The 9,360-nt window shown below is 36.0% G+C and overlaps 1 protein-coding gene across 5 annotated transcripts in view; it reads right to left on the bottom strand.

Moving 5' to 3' along the window:
- ZFHX4 (zinc finger homeobox 4) overlaps positions 1 to 9,360 on the bottom strand; it is a 239,808-nt gene that overhangs the window by 110,628 nt on the left and 119,820 nt on the right. The gene's annotated exons all lie outside the window — the stretch shown is intronic.

The following is a 9,360-nucleotide window of genomic DNA, read 5'->3' as shown; positions in this document are numbered from 1 at the left end:
AAACTTTTACAACTCCCAAACATATTCTGTTACAGTAGTTTATTTTTTTTTAAATCCTTATTTTTCACCAATTTAATTGGGGTGCTTCCATTTTATACCAACAAGCAAATCACAAAATCAAAATAGCAATAAAGAGAAAAATTAATAACTTATTTACCATCATTTACTATAATTATGCATTTTAATATTTAGTTAAAAGATTTTATGTGCTTCTTTTTAAAAGTATAAATTGGCACAGGTGGTATTTATTTGGTCTTAGATTAGTTAGATGAAGGTTAGCATTCTGAAATTCCTGTAGAAAAAAAAATTTATATACAGGATCAAACATTGATTTCTACCTTTTACCCCTTTGCATTTGACATCTGAAAATGGTTAGTAACTAAATGATTAACTACTTCAGGACCCACATATTATATTTGGTTAACGCTTACAGACATTGGTTTTTAGTTGATTTTCTTTAAAAAAAAATCAACTGAATGTAGTGTTCATCTCTATAGAGTTAAATAAGTTTTTGAATAAATTTAAGATCATAACCATTCCCATTCCTAAAAAAATAGAATATCAGCACAACACCTGTAAGTTATGAATCATCACCTGCAAAAACAAATCCTATAGAAGAAACCTCTGGGGAAAAAAAAGGGTCAAAAGAAGAGATCTTCGAATACCTGAAGACAATATCTTGTTCCCCCTCAGTTTCAACCCTTAAAGAATACACCCAAACCTTTATAGTTCAAGGAACAGTTCTGTGCCATTCAAACAAATCATCCTCAAGTAAAGTCCAAAAGGAAAAAGACAATCCAGTTTACTCTCTCCAGCTCTACAGATCAGAATCGTCAAAGGCCACAGGAAGAATGTGTATGTGTGTGTCTCTGTGTGTGTGTTGGGATCTGGCAAGGGGGTGGGTGGTGTTGTATAATACACAAAAGCACTTTCTAGGGAAAGGAGGGAGATGAAATTAAACTCCTTTTTTTCTCATGTAAATCAAGTAACCGTTTATACCAATTAGTATTCAGTCAATGTAATTTCTAAGATTTCATCCTCCAGTATATTTATTAATAAGTGAAGGGATCGACTCATAAGATCTGTGTACTTCCTTGCGGCAGATAATAGACATCCTTTTCACATAGCATACCTAGTGGGGATCCTTATCACTTCTTGATTCAAGCAAATTAAAAATGGCACTAAGAAAAGGGGCAGAGACAATTCAACAACACATTTCCCGGTGACTAAAATCTGCACTGTCTAGCACAGAATATCCTTGCTTGTTACTCTGATGTGCTCAGAACAGGGGGCCCCAGCCATTCAGGTTGCCCCATCAACTGTGAGTTTTAATTTGAACCACTTTTTACATTATTTTAAAAAAAACTTACTTTTTTGCCAGCCCATCTTCACCCTTGTTGTGCCACCTAAGGCTTGCAGGCGATGCTCTTACTCCTGAGCAAGCCAAGCATATCAAGTGTGCCTGCAATACTCACAGGCTAATGAACAATGCACAAAAACAAAAGTAACAGCAAGGCTCCTATTATCTGATCTTCCGTAAAACACAAAAACTGCCTTCTCTGGTGCAGAGGAAGTGCCAGTAAGCCTGCAGGTGTGAGCCAGTTAAAAGAAAAGGCTTTGGCTAAATAGATTCTTTGACTGTCAGGGATTAGAGTCATGGCACCAGTGGTAACACACATCTTTTCCTTTAATTTACAAAATTTTCTCACGAGTCTGCAAGAGTTCACCCCATCAGGGGCTTTCTGAGGCCATTGAAATGTCTTAAGTTTTAATTAAGTTGGAGTTGTCAGAAGAAAGCTTTTTTGGCACAGAGTCAGGGTCATTAATTACTGCTATCTTTGTTTCTTTCTGAAAAAGGAACTCTACTGACTTGTTGGGTTACTTACATAGCCTACATTTTCTATCTGGCAGTCCTTATTCACCTCCAAATGGGACTTGATTAAGCAGTTTACCAATTACTTCCATCAATTCAATTTACAAACCCTCCAAGTAATCTTAAAACTAAAAAACTTTTTTTCAGTAGTGGTATGGGGTGCAGTATTCCTAATAAAAGCATCCGGTATGTTGCCAAGCATTTTAAATTTTTTGGCTTTTTTTTTTAACATGAGTTGTAGTGTCTTTCTCTGAACTTTGATTCTCATTTTTATCTATTGCACACACCTGTTGAAATTCACTTATCTTACTAACATAAGCACAAAGCTTTCTGTTTAAACATAGTTAATTAAAAATTATTTTCTTCATCAAATTAGAACACGATTTGTATTAGATTCCATTTAGTGTGATACATTTTAATCCCACAAATATGTTTACTATTTATGGATCAAATGTTGTCATTTTATTAAAAAGGATGAGGTCTATTTTCTAGACAAAACAATTTTACGTGATTAAAAATTTGTAAGTCTATTATTTTAAACCAACAAAAATGCTCTATTTTATACATCATAGAATTGAAGTCACTTCTTCTCTCACATAGATCACTATGAATACATTTATATTTTCATTCAGTATCTTTTAAGGAAATCTTATATTCCTAAAACTTTGACTAGCTACTTATTTATATTGGATTCCAATTTTAAAGAGTTTTTTTGAGTTATGACAAATCCTAATTATATTATTGAGTTTACAATTTTGAATTATTCAATTCAGCAAGTGATTGCACAGTGACTGAAAGACTTTAAATGACTGTGTTGTAATATTTTTTTTTGTTTTCCTCCCTTGGGGTTTTTATTTCATTTTTCACCCATTTGCTTCATAAACTGGGCACCAAGACAGAACTTTGGATAGATCCCCCATGAAAGATTTATGGAAAGACATAGATAAGAATTGCACAGAATCAAAAGGTTGCAATCTGACTCACATTGATGAGATTACAGATACATCTGAATATCCAGCGGACATCAAAGACTGTCATATTTTCACAAAAATTAGGAAACCTTTCAAACAGCGGCAATAGTAAATTAGGACTGGTCTATTGCTTTCCTCCTCTGTGCTAGATAGATAGTTTATAAAATATGACTTTAAAAGGTCACCTTGTATAACCATTACCCAGAGCATGAATACATTCTGTACCATCCCTGATGCCATCCATCCATACAGGATAAAAAATTCACAAAAACAAAAGTAATAACAAGATAACTTGAAGATTTCTAATGATGGGGAACTCACTACCTCATGAGATTCCCTTGTTATACTTTTGAACAGTTTTAATTGTTATGAGCTCTTTCTAGAAAGCTAAAATGTGTCTCCCTGTATTTGTGAACTCACTAATGTATTCTAAAATATCCCACTGAAATGAATGGAACAGGATCACGAAACTTTCAGAATAGGCTTTTAGTTTATTTAAGTACCCAAATATCATTATTCTTCTGTTTATTTTTTGTTAAGTACTGAAAACCCTATCACCACTTGCCTAGAGCTATCAAACCAAAAATCATCTAAATTCAATGAGCACTTTGAGATTAATATATAATGGAGAGAGAATTAATATTGTTAAATGAGGGCAATATGCTTGATTCCAGGATAAGAAACTTCTCTATCTGGAGTTAGGTATATAAAGTACATGGTGCCAAATAAAAGGAGGGGATAAATTCCTTTAGGAGGATTATAAGATCATAATGTCATGGACATAGAGCTGGAAAGGAACTCAGAGGCTGCCTACCCTTCATTTTACAGATGAGGCATCTGAGACTGAGGAAAATTATGTGATTTGCCTGTGGTCACAAAGATAGTAGGTATTAGAGGTCAGATTTGAACCTAGGTCTTCTGATTCTAGGACCAATACACATTCCACTGAACCAAGTTGCTTAAAAGTCAGTTATTTTAATTGTTTGACAGAAGGGATTACTCAACCAAATGGTTTCCTATATACATATAGGAAATATACATATGTTTTGATTATAATTCAAATTATCTACACCTAAAGAGAGTAACTTAGACTATTGCTTAATTTCTTCCTTTAATATAATTATCAAATCATCTTCAATTTAAAAGTCCTCACCCAGCTTAGAAGCTGAAAAACCCAATTGTACAAGGCATAGATTAATTTTAAAATATTGACATCTATGCCTACTTAGTCCATCAAGAGAGGATTTGAGTCTTCTAAAAAATTATTTCAAAAATAGCTTTATGTGAGTCATTTGGAAACCATAAATCCTATCAAGATGATATGATATCAGGATGAGAAATTGAAAAAGACATTTTCATATGATCACTGATTCAGAGCTAGAAGATACTTTAGAGACCATCTATCAGTTCAACTCTATCATTTTACAGGTTAGGACCTCCCTAAGGACCAGGGAGGCAAAATTACTTGCTTAAGGTCACACAAGTATAATCATCAATGGTAATATCTGCACTCAGATCATCTAATTTCAGAATTTGCTGCAGTATACCTCACTGCCTTCCTTAAATTGAATGTATTTATAGCTTGTTTCAGGCAGCTAGGTGGTACAGTAGATAAAGTGTTGGGCCTGAAGTCAGAAAGAGTTAAAATCTGGCCTCAGACTCTTACTAGTTGTATGACCCTGGGCAAGTCATTTAATCATGTTTGCCTCTGTTTCCTCATTTATAAAAATGAGCTGGAGAAGGAAATGGCAAACTACTCCAGGATCTTTGCCAAAAAAACCCCAAATGGGGTCACAAAGAGTCAAATATGATTTTAAAATGACTGAAATATTTTATTCCCCTACTATTGGATTACTTATTTCTAGTCTTTCCTCCTTAGTTATCCTCCACAAAACTTCCCAAAACCATCTTCCTCTGACACAGGTCTGACCATATCACCCTAACCTCTACTCAATAGTTACATAGTTACTTCTTGTTGCTTTATAGCCTAAAATCTAAAATTCTTAGGTTGGTGTTTAATATCACCTGCAATCTGTCTCTATCCTACTCTTTCAAACATATTTCATATTACTCCCTTGACATACTTTATCTTACAGCCAACCTGTACTATCCCATACCTGTCCTTCCATATTCCATCTCTCTACAATAACACAATTTGGTTGCCCAATATGTCTGAATCTACTAGTGCATTTCACTTGGGATAGACCTGGAGATTTGATGTGTTAATTTGGTGCCTAAGAATGTTACAGTAGGGCAGCATTTCTAAAAACATGGTCCATGGATTCCTGGGCATCACCAAGGTCAAAAATATTTTTCACAGTAATACTAATATACTATTTTCCTATGAAAATACTCTTTTCTAACTGCCTGTGTGAGTCCAGATTGTCTTCATATACTTCAACCAAAACAATACATCAAACCAGACTGAAAGCAGAAGCAGATATGAAAATCTAGCTATTTTCTATTAAGCAAGAAATTAAAGAGATTTGTAAAAACATGTAAAATAATGCCATTCCTCTCACAATTATTTTCCTTTATGAAAAATCATTTCTCACAAAATAACATATGATAGACTTATAATTATTTAAGTGAATTAATAAATGAATAGCAATTTTTAAATATCTAAGATGGTAAATATTGGTAAATACAACCAATATTTAAAAAAAAAAGCCCTGGTGTCCTTAACTAAAAAATTTTTTTTTTAATTTTTTGCTTTGTGGAGGGGGAAGGTAGGGCAAATGGGGTTAAGTGACTTGCCCAAGGTCACACAGCTAGTTTATTTGTGTGTGTGTTAAGTGACTGAGGCCCAGTTTGAATTCATGTCCTCTTGACACCAGGGCCAGTACTCTATTCACTGTGCCACCTAGCTGCCCCCCTCAATAACTTTTAAGAACAAAAAGAGGTCTTAAGACAAAAAAAAAATTGGAGACTTATGCACTAGGGTAGCAGATAGGCTTGAAACTATCTATTTCTTTATAAAAGGTTAATTTTACTCTATTTATAGAAATATACATTTTATTTTATAACAACCTTTTGGACCTAATGTTCAGAAATGTGTGAAAAACGAGCAATTTCTATTTTTCAGGAGAGCCTGGGAAATAAGAAACTGAGGTTGGTTCTTCCAAGGCCCCATGGATAGGAAGGCTCCAGGCCAGAACCTGAAGGCAGTGTGGCATAATAAGAAGAGCACATTTAGAGGCAGAGGTCTTGGGTTTGAATTTTGACTCTGCTGTTTACTACTTATGTGACTTTGAGAAAATTTCTTAATCTCTCTGGATCAGTTTGCCTTCTACAATGAAGAAGATAAATGGCTGATAAAGTCCTTTCTAGCTTTAAAATCTAGGCTCTTATGATCCTCGGGGAAGGTCACAATGAACAGTGACTCTTAAGTGTGTGGATTAGACAAGGCAAATCAACCATATGACAATGGAAATTTTATACCATGTTTTGCTGACACCTACTTTAACCTCACACTTCACTGAACTACTGAAAAGCAGTGCAATTAAGAAGATAATAAAGTCATATAACAAACCATAGCAAAACATAGGACAGCAATGTAACATAAAATAACATGACAACAAAGTAAAAATGTAACTTGGGGGCACAGTGAGCTTTTGACTATCTGTTATTTAAATATTTTCAGGTAAGATTTTTGCAATTTTTTGTAGGGTGACACTTATGTATGTGAGTTTTTGCTGCTGTTCAGTGGTTTCAGTCGTGTCTGACTCTTTGTGAACCCATTTGGGATTTTCTTGGCAAAGATACTGGAGCGCTTTGCCATTTCCTTCTCCAATTCATTTTGCAGATGAGAAACTGAGGCAAACAAGGTTAAGTGACTTGGCAAAGGCCACATAGTTGGTAAGTGCTTGAGCCACGTTTGAACTTGGGAAGATGAGTCTCCCTGACTCCAGGCCCAGCACTCTCTCTATCCACTGTGCTTACCTAGGTGCCCTATATGTGCATGATTACTCATATCCAATAAAATGAACTGGAAGCTTTCTTTAGTCTAAAGATCAAAGTCAAATTAAATTGTTACCGTGGGAACCATTCAAATTATAGAAGAAATAAGTAAAATATGGCATTCTATGCTTATTTCTTCATGACACTAAAATAGTGCTACAAGTTGGCAAGTGTGAGAATAGACTTATTCTCCAAATATCACTTTATATATTTTGAAAATGTCTATAGAATCAAAGACTATGGTTATGTCTGGTGACATCCCCAAGGACTACCTTAGCTAAAGGGAGATGAAGTCATTAGCCACAGTGACTCTGAAGACAGTGCTAAGTCATAGAAGTTATTGAAATCTGGGATCTGAATTAGTGAAGAGAATGAGCTCAAGATTCTCACCTGAAAATCTGGCCTCATATTTGACTGAAAACGTTGAGGTTATTTGCCTTGGTGGAGATCGTGCTCCTTCCCTCTTCATCTCAGATGTCTCACTCTAGAATCACTGAGATGCCCTTTCCTCCCTTTTCTCCTCCTTCAACACTGTTTCACATGAAGAGCTGGCCCTTCTTGCTGAGGCGATCCCTTGTACATGCACACACAACGGCATACTTTGTCTTCTTCATCTGAGTGGCCCTTCTATCATACCCACTCTCTCACTAATCTTTAGTATTTCCTGTCTATTTGCTGCTTCCCCAATGCATTCAAACAACTCATAAGTGAGTGGAGTAGACAAGACAAATCAACCATATGACAACAGAAATATTATACCATGTTTTGCTGATACCTACTGACTCCCCATCCTTAAAAAGCACCCAGTCTTTCTATCTACTTTAGCTATCATTATGTATCATTCCTCTCTTCTGTGGATAACCTCCTTGAGAAGGCTGGTAACTTCACTTCCTTTTCTCTCATTCTCTTTGAACAATCTGCAATCTGGATTCTGACCTTAACTGAAACAGCTCCCTCTGAAGTTGCCAGTGGGCAACTTTTAATGGTCAAACCTAATGGCCTTTTTTCTCAATTCTGATCTTTTTTTTACCTCTCTGTTGCCTTTCACACTGTCAATGACCCTCTTATTGTTAGTAAGTGTCTTCTCTCTAGGTTTCTGAGATACTGTCTACTCTTGGTTCCCCACCTACCTGTCTCAATGCTCCTCAGTTTCTTTTGCTGGATCTTCATCCAAGTCTTATCTGCTAACTATGGGTGTCTCTCCCAATGCTCTTTTCTGGGCCCTCTTTGTTCTCTCTCTACACAATTTCACTTGGTGATCTCATCAGCTCCAATAGATTCAATTACCATCTCTATACAGATATTTTCAGAGTTTCCAACCCTTATCTCTCTCCTCACTTCCCATCTTGCATCTCCAACTGCCTATTGGAATCTCCAACTAGATATCCTATAGGCATCTTAAACTCAAAATATCAAAAATGTAACTCATTATTTTTCCCACCCAAACCTTCCCCTCTTCCAAGCTCCCTGTTACCATCAAGGGAACCAGCATCCTCCCACTTACCCACACTCACAACCTAGGTGTCATCCTCAACTTTTCATTGAGTCTCACCCTGCACATCCAATCTGTTTATAGCATCTCTGGCATATACCCCTTTCTCTCTGACACATCCTGGTACATGCCCTCATCACCTCACATCTGGACTACTACAATAACCTTCCAGCTGGTCTTCTTGCCTCAGTCTCTCACCACTCCAGTACATCTTCCACTCAGTTACCAAAGTGGTCTTTCTAAAGTGTAGGTCTAGAACATGTCACATACCCTTCCCAACTCAATAATGTCTAGTAGTTCGGCTTTACATCCAGGATCAAATATCAAATTTTCTGTTCAGTTTTTAAAGCCCTTAATAATCTGAACCCTCAAAGCTTTTTAGTCTTCTGGCTCCCAGGCTCCTCCTCTCACACAAAACTCTTACTTCATGAGTACATTTTCACTGACTGTCCTCTATATATTGTCCTCATTTTCACTGGCTGTCCTCTAATACCATCTTCTTCAAGAAGTCTTTAACATTTCTCCTAATACTAATAATGTCTTCTTTCCAAGATTACATCCAATTTATCCCACAACTATCTTGTTTATATATAGTCATTTACTTGTCTCCCCATTAGAATGTAAGCTCCCTGAAAATAGGAGCTGTTTTTATCTTTCTTTATATCCCCTGCCCTTAGCACAACACCTGGCACACAGTAAGCATTTAATGAATGCTTATTGAGGGGCAGCTAGGTGGCGCAGTGAGTAAATCGCCAGCCCTGGAGTTGGGAGGACCAGAGTTCGATTCCGGCCTGAGACACTTAACACCCACACAAAAATACTAGCCGTGTAACCTTGGGCAAGTTACTTAACCCCAATTGCCCTCCAAAAGGCAAAAAAAAAAAAATGCTTATTGATTAATTGAATGAAAACAATAAGGAAATAAAAGTTGCCTGAAATCTTGAAGTGTATAGGACATTTTATATAGCACAATACTGAAAATTAGCAGCTATTTAAAAAAAAATTTTTTTTTGTTTTCTATTCTTTATCAGTAAATTATGGTTGTCTTTTTAAGGCAGTCTCCA

Source organism: Petaurus breviceps, unplaced genomic scaffold (assembly GCF_028583685.1).
Source record: "Petaurus breviceps papuanus isolate PSGF00001 unplaced genomic scaffold, PetGlider_PUasm1.0 38, whole genome shotgun sequence".
Classification (NCBI taxonomy): Eukaryota; Metazoa; Chordata; class Mammalia; order Diprotodontia; family Petauridae; genus Petaurus; species Petaurus breviceps.
This window is presented reverse-complemented; position numbering and strand designations above follow the sequence as displayed.